This window comes from Lacerta agilis, chromosome 7 (assembly GCF_009819535.1).
Source record: "Lacerta agilis isolate rLacAgi1 chromosome 7, rLacAgi1.pri, whole genome shotgun sequence".
Classification (NCBI taxonomy): Eukaryota; Metazoa; Chordata; class Lepidosauria; order Squamata; family Lacertidae; genus Lacerta; species Lacerta agilis.
The window spans coordinates 82589893-82607515 of record NC_046318.1 but is presented as its reverse complement, the minus strand read 5'-3'; the positions used below and the strand labels follow the sequence as shown (position 1 = coordinate 82607515).

The following is a 17623-nucleotide window of genomic DNA, read 5'->3' as shown; positions in this document are numbered from 1 at the left end:
CTAAGAGGAAGGCACGCTTGGCAAATCCATGCCGTGATCAACTCCTGCCCAGAAACCTATGTCCCCACTGTGGAAGGACATGTGGATCCAGAATTGGCCTCCACAGTCACCTACGGACTCACTGTTAAGACTGTGTGTATGGAAGACAATCTTACTTGGCTACGGGTGATCGCCAAAGGAGAAGAGATTCAGCATACTCTATAATGCACCATATCGAAACAACAGCATAAACAGCATAAACTGTCTCTATTTGCAGGCGGCAATATTTTTGGAAATTTTAGCTCAACAATCCCTGCCCTTCTGCCGGAAGGATCCCCCACCTAAACATGATTTCTATGTGTTGGGTGGGGGTGCATTTATTCCCAGGCAGGACATCAGCTGGGTCTCCTGCATCATCGCTGGGAATCCTAAATGATTTGGGGGTTCTTTGGCAGCAGAGTTGAGGGGAAGCATCTGTGATTCTAGCTCCGACAGGGGAGCATCTCTGGGAAAAGAAACACCAGACAGGTGTCATTCTTTGCTCAACAATCCCCCTACCATCACTCAGTGTTTAATGTAACGAGAACTGACACTTGGCTCTCCCTGTCATGGTTCTCTGAGCCAGGCACTTGAGCCAGCGGAATACCGGGACCTGGATGCAGATGGCGCTTTCTGTTGCGAAAGGGCTCAGCTTGCTCCCATCTCCTGAGCGAGAAGAAGTTGGCGAGGCTCTTGTTTTGGGGACGTGAGCGAAACATCAAGGGCTGGCCCTTGGGACACGTGCTGGGCTATAATGGGAGAAGAGAGAAGCCTGCAGGCTCTACGCTGCTGTAACAACAAACTTTGCCCCGTCAATGCCCACTGGCTTGGACGGAGGCTGCAATCTTTCAGCAAAAGCCAGACACCACAACTTCTGAGTTAGGACAGCTGAATCATGACAATTTTGGTTTTTCCCCATCTCTGATCTTCCCATTCCATTCTCCACAATCCCACATCCTCCGAGTTTCCTTAGACGTCCTCCTGAAAATACACTTGTTTAATTCAACATGTGAACATCCCTTGCGCTTGTGGAGAGATACACCGTTCCTGTGTTTAGCTGAGATTCCTGCACTGCAGACGGGTTGGACTAGATGACCCTTGGGGTCCCTTCCAATGCCACCATTCTGTGTGAAGAACAACCCTTTGCCACTCCCCTCCCATGCTGAAATTTTGATTGTAAGTTCCTTTGTACACTGATACCACTAGATATCTAAATATCAATAAAGCAATAATAAGCTGGTTTTCTTTTTCTTTTCTTCTCATTTCATATCTTTTTTTTTCTATTTTAAAAATAGACTTGGAAAGCTCTTACAGCCTTTCGCTCTAACCAACATCTTGTTTCATCTTTTTTTCCCTATCCTGTGCTCAATCTGATAACTCCAGATCGAAGAAGTGTGTAAAAGCATCGGCTCATTGGAAGCCTGCTTGGAGAAGTTTAAAAGTCCCTTTCCTGCACATTTTTGTCGGTCTTAACAGGCCATTCCACATAATTATAGTAAATAAAACAGACCCAGAGAGCTATCTTAATGCCGCGCTATTCATTAACAATTACTATGTCCTTACTCTCCACGAAGCAAACTCCGTGGGGATAGCAAAGCAATTTGTGCTTGGTAAACGGCCTGGGAGTTTTGCTCTCAGACATAACGCCGCACATCGCTAATAAGTAGGGAGATTCAAAGGGCTGTGACAAGACTACCCCCTTGCCCCCAAATAATTTTCCAATCTTTTGCAGGGACGTGAAGAATAATAATTTGGATTTGAAGAATTTGGATTTGATATCCCGCTTTATCACTACCCGAAGGAGTCTCAAAGCGGCCAACATTCTCCTTTCCCTTCCTCCCCCACAACAAACACTCTGTGAGGTGAGTGGGGCTGAGAGACTTCAGAGAAGTGTGACTAGCCCAAGGTCACCCGGCAGCTGCATGTGGAGGAGCGGGGAATCAAACCCGGTTCACCAGATTACAAGTCTACCACACTGAGAGCTAGTGTGGTGTAATGGTTAAAAGCGGTAGACTCATAATCTGGTGAACCGGGTTCGTGTCTCCGCTCCTCCACATGCAGCTGCTGGGTGACCTTGGGCTAGTCACACTTCTCTGAAGTCTCTCAACCCCACTCACCTCACAGAGTGTTTGTTGTAGTGGAGGAAGGGAAAGGAGAATGTTGGCCGCTTTGAGACTCCTTCGGGTAGCCATAAAGTGGGGTATCAAATCCAAACTACTACTACTACTACTACTACTACTACTCTTCTTCTTCTTCTTCTTCTTCTTCTTCTTCTTCTTCTTCTTCTTCTTCTTCTTCTTCTTCTTCTTCTTCTTCTTCACCACTACATCACACTGGCTCCCAAGTTAAGAATAAGGTCTCTAGGGTATGCATCAGCAATGGTGTGTGTTTAGGGTGGCTGTGGAGGCAGAGTGCAGCCATCATCGCAAGTAGCCCATGAACACTTTAATCTCCATGAATTTGCCTAACCCTCTTCTAAAAACATCTAGGTCGGGAGCCATTTTTGCCTCCTAAGGAAGTGAGTTCCACAGTGTAACCATGCACTGTGTAGAGAGTATTCATTTAATTTTATTTGTCCTTCAGCTTTGCGTTTTTAAGGTAGTTTTTTAATTTTTTTGTAAGCTGATTAGAGCTATCTTTATGTTAGGCTGTCTATAAATTGATTCAATAATAACGGACCGTGGGGAATGTTGTCTTGCCTTTTTATATCATTTCCTGACTCTCCTTGCCCTTGCCAAAATTTAGGGATCTGTTCTTGGCAAATCTTGGCTGATGTGCAGATTGGGATTTAGATCTCCACCGCATTTCACACTCCCCAAATCTTTCAACAGAGTTCTCAGAAAACCTAAACATGATATATTGCAAGAAAATAACTGCACATCAACCCGTATTCGGAGAATAGGAAAGTATTTCGAAATATTTCGAAATATTTATTTCCAAATAGCCAGGGTGGTGTAGTGACTAGAGGGTTGGAACAGGACATGGAACAGGACATGGGAGACCTGGGTTCGAATCCCCACTCAGATTAATGCAGAAACAAATGAGAATGGACTTGTGGAAGAACACACAGGTGATAAACAGGAAATAGATCGATTCACCCATCCCCATTCATGGTTGCTCTGCTTTTTTGTTGCTTGGCCTGATAATTTATCCAGGGCACTGCATGGCCATCCCCGGAGAACCCAATCAAATAGGACTGACTGAGTGTTGGCTGAGTCCAGGCATCATCTGGTGTGTGTTTGTATGTGAGAGAGAGGAGGGGTGGAGAGAACGAGTGAGGGAGAAAGATCATGCCAGGAGGAGAAAGAGATCCCAGCTTGTGTTGATCCTGAGAGAAATGTCATCCTTGTTGGGTGCCAGCTGTCAATAAAGTGTGGAATGTTATTCAAACAACAGACCGTACGCTTGCCCTTTATGATTATGATTTTGTGCCACAACCAAGCCGGGTTGGAAAATGCCAAGCGGAGTGGGCAGCTTCAGGAAGAGGAGCATCCCTGAAAGGAGATTTGAACTGCAAAAGAAAAGAATTTAGCAGGGGCTGGACTCTGAAATCGGGAAGTTAGAAGTGGCTACAATTTCCACTGACATCTTCCACAAGCGGCGAAATTCTGTGTTCTCGGTGGCCAAATGGGTGGTGGTGGGGGGTTTGGAGAAGAGCAGTTTTGGAATTCTGAATTGAAGGATGATGTGGGAAAAAATTAAAATAAAGTCTTGCCACGAATACTGAGCCCTTCCCAAAATCCCTTTGGGATGAACCCAAATCATCTTTATTCCTGCCACCTCCATGGCTGTTCGCTAATGTTTGCAATTCCTGCTCCCACATCCTTTCATCCATTCTTGTGTCTCTGGGATGTAATCCACTGAGAGCAGTCAAGCACAACATTCCTTGTTTTCCTAGAGAAGACATGCAGGGGAATGTTTGGTCGAGTCAGTCGGAAACTTCCTGTTTCCTCCTGGCTGGAACATCCTCCCTTTGCATGTGACTAGAGGTGGGCATGACCTTACCTGTCCAGACAAAATCAAAAATTCTTTCCAGTAGCACCTTAGAGACCAACTGAGTTTGTTCCTGGTATGAGCTTTCATGTGCATGCACACTTCTTCAGATACACACGAAAGCACATGAAAGCTCATACCAGGAACAAACTCAGTTGGTCTCTAAGGTGCTACTGGAAAGAATTTTTGATTTTGTTTTGACTATGGCAGACCAACACGGCTACCCACCTGTAACTTACCTGTCCAGGTAACAAAAGGACAAGGCATGCTTCACACACTCTCTCTGACTTCCTCCGTCGTTGGAGCAGTTTTTTAACTAGAAATGCTCTGTTGGCTTTAAGCCAACAGAGGACACTGGGATTATCCCCCTATGGGATATAGATCCACGTATATACTTTGTAACTAAGTCTGCCTTAAGGAATCCACACTGTGCTCTGCCTGATGTAAGTAAACTTCTTTTATATACTTTAAACAAGATTGTGGCGTGTTTATTCTTTTTAGAGGGATATAAGGGAACTTACCAGGAACTTAATAGTGAAAGGCATGGGTAGGCAAACTAAAGCCCAGGGGCTGGATCCGGCCCAATCACCTTCTAAATCTGACCCGCGGATTTTCCAGGAATCAGCGTGTTTTTACGTGAGTAGAATGTGTCCTTTTATTTAGAATGCATCTCTGGGTTATTTGTGGGGCCTGCCTGGTGTTTTTACATGAGTAAAATGTGTGTTTTTATTTAAAATGCATCTCTGGGTTATTTGTGGGGCATAGGAATTCGTTCATTCCCCCTCCACCCCAAAAAATATAGTCTGGCCCCACCACAAGGTTTGAGGGACAGTGGTCCGGCCCCCTGCTGAAAATTTTTGCTGACCCCTGGTGAAAGGCTTACACGAGCCTGCAACCACCTATCTGCTGTGCATTTAAAAAGGGGAGTGTAAAACTCTGCTAAGTAAAGGAACTTGCTAGCGCAAGTTAGGAAGGATATTAATAAACAATATATCCTCTCCTGCCTCCCTGAACATTCCCACAGTGCCCCTGCCAAGGATGCACCCAGAATAAGTGGTCCATCACCCCACCTGTCCTTCTGCTAGGGTCCCACACCCTGCTAAGGCTTCCTACCGATTCTCTTCCCATTCTTCCACCCAGAAGCCACTTTCAGAGGAAACGAAGCTCCACTTCCCACCTCTTTCGGATTGCAGACTTGCTGCCAAATTGTCACGAGCAAAGGTGGCTGCTGGGGTGAAATTGCCAGGGGGAGGAAAAGTTAACAAGGCCTGAATGAAATCAATGTGGTCTGACAAGCTGACAGCCTAGTCAGCTAATTACTACTGGGTTGCATTAATCAATGCAGAGGGAAGCACAGAGTAAACCCAGAAGCAGGATCTCTCTGCAGAAAGGTGGGAAAAGGCAGTACGTGTCGTCACCTGATTGGTCCTGGAAGAAAAGTGACAAGGGAGCTGGCAATTTAAGAGCACTGAGGGCAGATACACGCTTCATGTGCAAAACACATTCAGTGCACATTTAAAGCATATGACTTACACAAAGAATCTTGGGAACCGTAGTTTCCGCAGGCAGAACTACAATTTCCTAGGACCCTTAACAATCTACAGTTCCCAGGATTCTTCAGGTGGTCGTGTGCTTTGAAGGTGTGTTGGGTGTGTTTTAAGTGTATGATGCAGACCAGTCCTGATTGTGCAGCTATTATTATTATTATTATTATTATTATTATTATTATTATTATTATTATGCATTTTAATGGAAAGCTACCTAACCTGCAGTTCCTGGACCAACACAAAATGCAACTATCCTTCAAAATCGGCATGTTTTCAGATATTGCAACGCAGTTCTTCAGCTAAACAGTGTCTTCCAAAAATGTGTATGCTAGGGGAAAGTGTGTATTAAAAATGCATGATGATGATGCCAAAACACACACACACACACACACACACACACACACACACACACACAAATAAAAATCTTAAAAATGCATTATTTTAAGGGAAATGTATATATTTGCCAAAAATGCATGAGAATGTGTTTATTAGGAGAAATTTGCACTAGGAAGCTTACAATTTCCCCTGAGGATTTAAAAATAAACAAGTCACAAATTGTTGAAGAAATGTGAAGAACTAAATTTAGGACTGGAGGAATGAAAACAATTAAAGAAACGGAAATTGACAAATACCGGTAGGTCCCTATGGCTGAAGCTTGAAATGCATTTACCTAGGGGGGGGGGAACCAGGTGAAACTCGTGAATTGCATGGTAGGCACAGATGCATGCAGTTGGGAATCTCCCTGATTTTGCATCACTTAGCTGTCACCACCATTGCAAGCTGATATTTCTCTGTTTCCAGGTGCTCTAGGATCTGTGCAGAGAAGCTGAGCACAGGTATCTGAAAGGCATGGTTGAAAGGTAGCCAGAGAACCGTTTCAGAGGCTTCTCTCCAATGCCTCTACTCCAGATTGACCAATCGGTCGACCAAAGACCTGAACTGGTATAAGACAGCTTCCTGTTTTCCAGAGGAATCGCTGTGCTGCAGCAAAAGTAGTCAAAGATTCTGGACATATCCCGAATAGTGCAGTAGAAAGCAGTGTCTGGGTGGAAATTGCAAAAATGTATAGGATAGCTGGGTGTATGGCAATCATAGAATCATAGAGTTGGAAGAGACCACAAGGGCCATCCAGTCCAACCCCCTGCCAAGCAGGAAACACCATCAAAGCATTCCTGACAGATGGCTGTCAAGCCTCCGCTTAAAGACCTCCAAAGAAGGAGACTCCACCACACTCCTTGGCAGCAAATTCCACTGCCGAACAGCTCTCACTGTCAGGAAGTTCTTCCTAATGTTTAGGTGGAATCTTCTTTCTTGTAGTTTGAATCCATTGCCCCGTGTCCGCTTCTCTGGAGCAGCAGAAAACAACCTTTCTCCCTCCTCTATATGACATCCTTTTATATATTTGAACATCCTTTTATATATTTGAATCCATGTCAGCTGTGTCGTTTTTTGTGATTTCCCTTTAAAATAGCTCCAAAACTTCAAATTCTTGTCAGTTGTGAACTTTCCAAAAATAAAATAAAATAAAAATAAAACTCAACAACTTTGCCAGAAAAAAAAAAACTCAACAACTTTTCTATTTGGATTTTCACTATTTGAAAATAGTCTTGTGGCACCGAAAAGTCTAACAAATTTATCATGGCATGAGCTTCCCTACCATCTCAGAGCTGGGCTATGCCTATTAAGCAAGGCAGAGATCTTAAAAGCTCTTTTCACACCAGGAAAACTTTGTGGGCATTTAATTTGTGTGGCTTCAGCCAGCCAGCCTTCAACCTTGCGAGGTTGTAACTGCACAAGCTAAATGCACATAAGGTGTAATCATACTGTATGATATCAGGTGTGGGGCCAATTAGGTAGTTTCTCATTAAATTGCAGACAGACTCTAATGCTACCTCTTTCCCTACCCAGATGTTTCTATTACTGCTGCAGAGCCTAGGAAATGGCATTCCCAATCTCCCCCAGCTCAATCTGTTAAGTAGATTTAACAATACATTTTTCCAGTCTCTCAAGCAGCAATGGGCAGTTGTGAGCATGCTCTGAAGCAATCCAGAATATCTCCTCTTCTGGAGAGGGCATTGCACCCAATCATTACTGGCCTCGCCCCCTCCATCTCTCATGAGGATAAGCTCAGAGGCAGCCCGACTCTTTCCCCAAGAATTGTCTAAGAACGATCTTAAAAACCTAACCAATTACACAAAGAGTGGGGAGCCTAGATGCTCTTGGACTCCAACTCCCATCAACCCCAACCAGCATGGCCAATGGCCAGGGATGATGGGAGATGTAGTTCAACAACATCTGGAGTACTACAGACTCCCCGTCCCTGACTTATATCATAAGCTCACCCATCAGGATAAGTGGGAATAGGTCAAATACATGATTCCCACCCTCTTCTTTTCTGAAGTGCTTCTTTGGCCAGCTTGAATCACCAGCCAGGTGATCTATTGCAATTGCAACACAACTGTCATCTGTTTCCCATGCTTTATAACAAATAGTAAACTTTGACTCATGAAGACCGCAGCGACAATGCAGAAGAAGAAGATAGTTTTGATGGCAGATGAAATATCAGCTGAAGACACTGGCAGTAAACCTTGTAGATGTCCCTTGCAGTTGTGCTCATTCAGCACAACTGCACTTAGAAAATGAATGTTGGGTTGCAGTAAAATTTAGAGACTCTGGAAGGTTAGGTTTTTGAAGTGGCCATTGTAGTTCTGTTGTCTGCGGTTATCCAAAACCCACATCCTATTTGATTTAGTTTCCATCAGGAGCTAGATCTGGAAACTGTTGTGCTAGCCAGTCAAGGGGTGAAGAATGGAAATGTCTATCTCACTGATTTGTGTCTCAATGAAAGACAAGGATGGTGCCTTGCATCTGGGTGTCCATCCAATTTTGGGCAGGAAATTATCTGAGACATTCTGTAGAGCAGCCTTTGACAGTCAGGTGCTAGGGTTAGGAGTGATGTGAGTTGTAGCCAAAGATACCTGGGTACCAGGTTTGTGAAGGCTGCTGCAGAGTTTCTGCGGGTGCCAAATATTCTGAGCAATGAATCTGAGCAAAATCCCTGGATTCTGTTAGAGGGTTTTGCACAGTGGTATCTACAACAATTGCATTGTCCTTTTTTCTGAATAACATAATTTTTTTAAAAAAAAATCAAGCTTTTTCAGGGCCTGCTCTGAATATCATCCACACTTATACTGACCTAGCATTCTATCTTTGTAAATAATAATAATAACAAGAATCCAAGCTCCAACCCAAAATGATTGATTTAAAAAAACACAGTTCGTTTCTAATAAATAACATTGTGCAAAATACTCTTATTACGCTAAAAGCTATTTATTACTATGCAGCTCTTACAATGTGATAAATAAACTGGAGCAACGAGGGCTTTCATAGCAATCATACAACTTTTCCAAGAAATAAACGAATCCTCACATTGGTCCAGTATAATGGCTCTGATTGACATCATTACAACTGCCAAGGTAATATTGAAGAAGAAGAAGAAGAGTTTGGATTTGATATCCCGCTTTTCACTACCCGAAGGAGTCTCAAAGCGGCTAACATTCTCCTTTCCCTTCCTCCCCCACAACAAACACTCTGTGAGGTGAGTGGGGCTGAGAGACTTCAGAGAAGTGTGACTAGCCCAAGGTCACCCAGCAGCTGCATGTGGAGGAGTGCAGACACGAACCCGGTTCCCCAGATTACGAGTCTGCCACTCTTAACCACTACACCAAACTTGCTGTTGTTGTTGAGAATGCCAAACAAATTTCCAACAAAGTCTTTCAAGTACTGTTAAACCAATGGGAGGTGGATAGCAGAGTGTTGGCGGTGTACTAGAATCACAGAATCATAGAGTTGGAAGAGACCACAAGGGCCATCCAGTCCAACCCCCTGCCAAGCAGGAAACACCATCAAAGCATTCCTGTCAGATGACTGTCAAGCCTCTGCTTAAAGACCTCCAAAGAAGGAGACTCCACCACACTCCTTGGCAGCAAATTCCACTGCCGAACAGCTCTCACTGTCAGGAAGTTCTTCCTAATGTTTAGGTGGAATCTTCTTTCTTGTAGTTTGAATCCATTGCCCCGTGTCCGCTTCTATGGAGCAGCAGAAAACAACCTTTCACCCTCCTCTATATGACGTCCTTTTATATATTTGAACATGGCTATCATATCCCCCCTTAACCTTCTCTTCTCCAGGCTAAACATACCCAGCTCCCTAAGCCGTTCCTCATAAGGCATCGTTTCCAGGCCTTTGACCATTTTGGTTGCCCTCCTCTGGACACGTTCCAGCTTGTCAGTATCCTTCTTGAACTGTGGTGCCCAGAAGGCAGGATTCAGATCTCTGCTCCATGATGGCAACCTTGACCAACCACCTTACATAGGATTAGGCATGGAGGATTTATCCAGCATGCCATGATTCTGAAGCAGACACACCTGATTCAACCTGCCCACTCCAATATGGGAACCATGGTATAGGCTCACCCCAGATTCTATGCATTGCCAGATTCCGTGTCTCTTACAGATTTTCATACAAGGTGGTCTGAAAGCTACCAGTCTCATTTCAAAATGAGTAATTCTCTAGCACTGGAAAGCCTTGGTCACACCAAGCATGGGGAAATTGGATACAAGACCTCCTGCTCCAGAATTCTGCTCCGCAAGCTACATGAAAAGTCAAGCTTCCAAGGGATTCTGGAGCACATTTCCAGAACTCTGGAATTGAGCCATACCCACAACTAGAAGAAGCGGGGGGCACAATGCAGAAATGGAAACTTCTGTAACTTAACAGTTGTTAAAATGGGACCCCAACACAGCATTTCCCCTAATATTTATCTGAGCATGTGAATCTAAGTTCTGCATAACACAACGAACAACTGAACATCAGAAATGTACTTGAGAGACCATCTTCTTCCTTATATACTCAGTACATCACCTCCATCTATGGGTCACCTTCTCCTACAAGTGGCAAAGATCTCCAAAGCCCTTTCCATGGCAACATGGAGCAGGACTTTTAGCCTGGCTGGCCTTTTCTGCAGAACAGCATTCGAGATATTGCATGCGCCCATTTCCTGGGAACAGTTGAAGACATTTTTTAGTTCCAACAAGCCTTCTTCTCTGGATGACTAGGTTTCTATTGTGGGTGTCTACTTGGCATTCTGTTTTTTTTTGTTTTTTTTAAAAAATCTGCTGCTATTTTCTGCATTGTTTTAAAATGCCCCCCCCCCCTAGCCATCTCTTATTGCATTTTGCACACATCACCTTGGGATGTGTGTGGTAGGCGATTATTAAATAAATAAAATGAAAGTGCTGTAACTAAAAAAGGGTATGAAAGCAGATGGAGACAAGGGAGCTAGGTGGGACGAAGGAACTGCGCTGTTTTATTGCAATATTGCAAAAACCCTGATAAACTATAGATAACCAAAAAAAAAAAAAAAAAAAGGAAAAAAAGAGGAGAGCACTTTCAGCATCCTAAGAACAGCTAGCTAGCACAGAGGACTCCCGACAGTGCCATGAGTGTTGAAATCAATATAGCAAGTCCCTGCTCGGAGCAATGGGTCTTGATGAGATGGAACCGCTCTTAGAGGGCTCTGAATGTTCAGTAAAGTAATGGCTTAGGTCAAGTTGCATTTCAAGGACTGTGGTTGGAGATGGTGGGGCAATGGTTTGGCAGGAGATGGCTAGCCAGAGGAGGAAATGGCTAAAGTGATATATTCCCCCTATATAGTGTGTGCCCTAGTTGAAGGCTCTGGCAGAATCTTTGGGCTCTGTCCTGTGATTCATTACTGAATAAAGTCTGACCAATTGGGAATTTGGTGTGAGCCTCCACAGCTGAACACCCAAGGCAAATTTGTCCCACAGATTGCTGTGGGAATCTTTTGTGAGCACTGCCTTGAGTATCAGAGAGGAAGGGTATTACAAACAGGGCCAGATTTAGGTTTGATGAGGCCCTAAACTACTGAAGGTAATGGGGCCCTTTATATGTCCAGCTGTCCTTTGTCAACAACAAATTGTCGCTGTTTTTTGTGTTGAGTATATATATCACCTTGCCGACATCCCAAGCATATGCTCTCCCACTGAGTTATGGCCCCACCCTTAAAGGGACAGCTTTCTTCTCCTTGCTCACATGGGCATCTTCAGGACTCAGGGCAAGGATCCTGACACTAGAGAAGCAAGCTTGATAATGCAGGTTTGGGATGTATGTTCCAACCCTAGGGTCAGCTTCCCAGAGCATTGCAATATGATGAGTTGTAGCATTTCACTGGTGCAGCCAGTAATTCTGCTCTGGTGCAACGGTTCAGGCTATGGAAATTTTAGGAGCACAAATGCAGAGAAGTTATCCAGGCTCACTGCATAAGTTGTATGGAGCCCATAAAGGGTGGGGGGGCAGAACAGTACCGGGGTTCCACCGCTAATCCTATTTGCCTTGACAGGATCAAGGACACCCCCCTAAAAAGGAAAATGCAGCTGCAAACCCTGGACACAATATGCTTACTATCAAGCCCAAAGAGCAAATGCATGAGGACTAGAATACTGACTGCCTTGCTCTCACGCTTGCACAGAGTTTATTAGTTCCATTAAATCAGGTCCCTCGTTCCTAACAGCAAATTAGCTTGCATCGTTTTTAATAATGGAGCTCACTTTGTGAATATTAAAGTGTCTTTATTGCTGCTCTGTTGCTGCAAAACTGGCCGACAAAAAAGATTTGACCATTATTTGATTCCCCAAATAAAATAAAAATAAAAATAAAAATAAAAATCCCCATTTTAAAAAATTGATTTGATAGCCAAACTCACCAAGGAAGGAACACACATACTTGTCCAAAAAAGCCAGAAATCACTCGCTTCTTGACATGGAACCTATCTGCCAATCTCCTCAAAATGCCACAAGCAATTGAGATCCACAAGCAATGCTACCTCCCCAATGAACGGATGCATTATTAAAATATTTCTATACCGTCTCCCATATCAACCCTTTGGTACTTGACAGCCATAAATGGAAACCCAAGAAACAAATTTAAAACAGACGGCAATAAGTGCAAATTAAAACCAATCCATAAAAGGCGCAGTATCAGGAACACCCAACATTCTGGGTTGGTGTGTAATGTATTTTCAGGATTCACTGAAAACTCAACAAGGTAGGTGCCTGCCTTATTCCCAGGGCGAGATGGTTCCATAAACTGGATGCCACAACAGAGAAGGGTCTAGCCCCTGGGCTGGGCTTCCGCAGCCTGCAGCATGATCAATGGGGCCTTATTTTGCGACCTTAAGAATTGGTTGAAGACATTTCTTCATATAACCAGGTCCCAAGCTACTTAGGACCTGTAAAGTCAACAACAAGACCTTGAACTTCGTCTGGAAACAAATGGGCAGCTGGCGCTGCTCTTCCAGCGAAGGTGTTAGACTTCAAGGGAGGCTGCCCCGTTTAGGAACTTAAATGCTTCTTTTTTGCACAACCTGCAGCTTTGAGACCAACTGTAAGGGCAGCCCCACAGAGAGTCCATTTACAGTAGCCAAGTTTTGAGCTTACCAGCACAGGGATCAATCAGATGTCCGTGGGAAACCCACAAGCAGGATTCAAACACAACAGAAGAAGAAGAAGAGTTTGGATTTGATATCCCGCTTTATCACTACCCGAAGGAGTCTCAAAGCGGCCAACATTCTCCTTTCCCTTCCTCCCCTACAACAAACACTCTGTGAGGTGAGTGGGGCTGAGAGACTTCAGAGAAGTGTGACTAGCCCAAGGTCACCCAGCAGCTGCATGTGGAGGAGCGGAGACACGAACCCGGTTCACCAGATTACGAGTCTACCGCTCTTAACCACTACACCACACTGGCTCTCGATAGTCCTCTCTTTTCCCGTGGCTTCGAGCAACTGGTACTGAGAAGCATTGGTGCCTTTGGTCAGTGAAGCAGAGCCTAGCTTAGGGAGCTGGGTATGTTTAGCCTGGAGAAGAGAAGGTTAAGGGGTGATATCATAGCCATGTTCAAATATATAAAAGGATGTCATCTAGAGGAGGGAGAAAGGTTGTTTTCTGCTGCTCCAGAGAAGCGGACACGGGGCAATGGATTCAAACTACAAGGGGGAAGATTCCACCTAAACATTAGGAAGAACTTCCTGGCAGTAAGAGCTGTTTGACAGTGGAATTTGCTGCCAAGGAGTGTGGTGGAGTCTCCTTCTTTGGAGGTCTTTAAGTGGAGGCTTGACAGCCATCTGTCAGGAATGCTTTGATGGTGTTTCCTGCTTGGCAGGGGGTTGGACTGAATGGCCCTTGTGGTCTCTTCCAACTCTAGGATTCTATTATTCTAGCCGTCATGGCTAGTAGCCTTCTCCTCCTCCATTAATTTGTCCAATCCCCTTTTAAAGTCATCCAAGTTTGTGGCCATTGCTGCCCCCACTGCTGGTACAAAGAACACACCCAGACTATATATACCTGTTACTTAAGGGAGAGCACAACAGGCAGAATACCCAATCCCAGGAACAAAGCACTCACAGAGCTGCCAACCAGTTGAAATTCAGCTTCAACTTTTTGACTCTCAAAAATCCCACTACTGTGTCCAGGCACCATGTTGGCACTTGGATTTCCACATCTGATTCAGGTGTAACAGATTGATGGGACAGGGGTTCCCAAAGCATATGAATGACACCACAATCTAAATCTCCTAATGGTCACACCCAATGGCTACATATGCAGTGCTGGAAGACAGAATGGATCTCTGAGGCATCCCGCAACTCAACAGCCAGGGTGTCTAGCTACACCGATCCAACGCTCCCCCTTGAACTGACCCTGCGATGTAGAAGCAGAACTACAGAACTACCGTGGCCCCCGGTTCCAAGCCACAGAGACAGCCTGTCAAGGTGCCCTGGTTGAGGGCATCAAAAGCTGCTAAGATCAACAGGGTCACACTCACAGAATCACATAATTGTAGATTTGGAGCAGACCAAAGTCCAACCCCCTGTAATGCAGGAATCACAACTAAAGTACCCCTGACATGTGGCCATCCGCTCTTCCCAAGAAAGCGCATCTATGTATGTGCACATGCGATGGGCATGGCTGCCAACAAAACTTGCGCATACTTCCTGTTCACATGCTATGTTTGCAAGTTTGAACTTCAAATAACTGTTTTAGGAGAATATAGTCATACCTCGGGTTACGGCCACTTCAGGTTGTGCGATTTCAGGTTGCGCACTGCGTCGAACCCGGAAGTAACGGAATGGGTTACCTCCGGGTTTCGGCACTCGCACATGTGCAGAAATGCTAAATCACAGTTTGCACATGTGCAGAATCGCCAAATTGCATCACACGGCGTGGGCTGCGAATGCTGCGGGTTGCGAACGCGCCTCTCACATGGATCGTGTTCACAACCCTAGCATCCACTGTACCTATAAAGTACATACTGTAATGTGTGAATCAATCCCACACTTGCCTTAGAGAAAGATGCCCTTCTCCAGGGACTTCTCAGTGTGATTCCTAATGGGATGCTGTTCTTTGGTCAAGAGATTCTCTATATGCCCACCTTTGAGATGTGCTTATTTTTGGGGGGTAAAGTTGGCAAGTGAAGTGGATGAGCAAAGGGAGAACAGATGGTATGGATCTGGGAGAATTTGTGAGGTTCTGTGCTGAACTAAAACTTCTGAAATGGGAATAGATGCAATTCTAAGATGTACTGAAATAGGAGTTCTAGGCTGCATTCAGATATAAGAAATAAACTATGGAAAAAAGTTACAGTGAGCCTTAGCTCATGTGTTCTGCCAAATTTCTCTTTCTTAAACACAGCCACAAGGAGATAAGAAGCTTTCACTATCAATAGTGTTTGACCACAGTTTAGTGTTACATCCCAACCCTGAACTTTAGTTCAACTATGGTTTGTTTTCTCTTATTCAAATCAACAGAACAAGAGTAACAGAAGTAATGAAAAGCAGCCCAGTATAGCCAGAAGATACATAATATTAAATACTTAAGAGCACCAGGAAAGCCAAATTTCACATTGCACTGTGGAGAGGAAGTTCTAGGTGGCTCAATTTGTTGTATATAAGATAAAATCTCACCAAACAGCACAAAACTTTTCAAGGTCCTCCAAAGCTTTGGCAACATCCAATTTGTGAGTTATTTTTTTTTTTTATTGACTGGCCACAGTTTAGGGTTACATTCAGACCCTGAACTTTGGTTTGTTGATGCAAGGCAGTTTCATAAACACAAATTGGACGTTCGCTTCTTTTGACAGCCCACAGTTGAGACCAACTAGGGTTTGTGGTTAATCAAAAAGCGAAAGTTTTCAATATTCTCGTGGTGGGGGAGGGGGAGGTGAAGCATAGAAGACCCTGATGCATTATGTCCAAATACAGCCAAAGGAAATGAAAGAGGATAAAAAGCATGCATCTTAAACTGTCCGTATAGGACAGAGAATCTGGGTCCAACTGTATAAACCTCCAACTTGCTCTTTCAGTTGCTATCTACCCATTCAAGCAGAGAGGAAAAAAATAGAGAGGAGCAGTTAAGGTGAAGGAGAACATTTTCACTTTTCTCACCTGGCTACAGAGCGAAAACTGGGGGGGGGGGGGAGCGACTCGGCCTCCATTGTTTCCTGCACAGACACACCACGAAAAATGCTGCTGTCCTCAAAACTTAAATTCCTAGAGCACCTAATCCCACAATGCAAGGCCCGGACTTTCGAGAAGGGGTTAGGCTTTGGGCCTGCCATGGACTTAGGCAGGCACAGACAACGCTGCATCTTTAAAGCCACTTCAGTGCAGATGTTTCCATGGCAACTAGTGGACCAAATACATTAGTGTTTCTAATAATAAACCAAACCTTCGGGAAACCTGCCTTCCCCGGTGCCCCCTCTCCTCCCCTCGCCCCCCCATCTCTCCTCACTACCTTTTAGATTCCCCCCTCCCTCTCCCGGGATGAGCTGCTCTTTGCAAAGTGAGGGAGGAGGGAGGAGAGAACGGCCCAACGGGCCTCGCAAGACCTGAAGCTCAAGAGGATGGGCTTCGTGCGACTGGTCCTAGATGGCAGCAGTTCACCTAGGGACCCGGAACAGGGTGGAAGTCAACTGAAACCACTGCAAAAAGGGGTGTGGACGTGAGAGAAAACAATTAAAATGAAGGCATCTTTCCTTGCTCTCCTGTTTTACAAAGTCCAAGCAAAACTCATAAATGCCAATAATTCATACCCTGACCAGGCGGTCCTCCTCCACGACAGCCTAGTTTCGATAACAAAGAAGCCACACTGTCCACCTTTCCCCTAAGAACCCTCTTTACTTGTGCAAGAGCGTGCGAGGCAAATCCTTTGACAAGTGCCAATACACCCTTTTGACCCCATTGTGAGGCGCTGCTAAGAAGGCGTCAAAGTAACTGGAGACAAAGCTTCCGTGACGCTCCGAAATCACAAAAGAATGTCCCCAAGAGGGGTCCCAGAGGGTTTGAGGAGCCGGGGGAAGAGCAGAAGGTGCCAGTAAGATTCCTGAAAAGGATCAACCAACAATAATACCATATGAATCCATAGAGGAAGGCCTGCAATTCAGATGCATCCAAAGTCACAGATCTCCTCGCCCCACATCCCATTCACTCACTCGCTCACCAAGACTCTCCCATCTCCCTCTAGTAGTCCAGGCAACCGACCGAAAACTGCAGGTGACATAAGTGGGGAAGGGGGTCAGTTAGGGGTACCCAGTAGCCGGCATTGATGGAGGGAGGGGGAAGAAGGGTGTTTTCAGGCAGTGAAAGACAATGGTGACATTTCAGTGCTGCAATGATCTTGAACTGGGCATTTTATTGTTGTTATTTAGGTCATAGATTCACGAAGACACATGTCAGTCGCCTTCCGATAATGGTGTTGCTTATTGCAATGCGCACACACACACACACACACACACACACAATATCCTTGCCATGCACACCCAGACAGAGACTCACACGCGAGTGCACACACCTAGCCTTGCACAGCACTGCTTGTCACACTGAAATGTCATCCGCTGGACCATTTCCTTTGCTTCTCTCTTCTCTCTCTCTCTCTCTCTCTCCGCCTCCTTCTCGGCACATACACACACACACGCCAAGAATCCATTCCTTTGGA

General features: G+C 44.9%; 1 protein-coding gene across 1 annotated transcript in view; it reads right to left on the bottom strand.

Moving 5' to 3' along the window:
* Positions 1–17623, bottom strand: part of ADGRB1 (adhesion G protein-coupled receptor B1) — a 272638-nt gene that overhangs the window by 83655 nt on the left and 171360 nt on the right. The gene's annotated exons all lie outside the window — the stretch shown is intronic.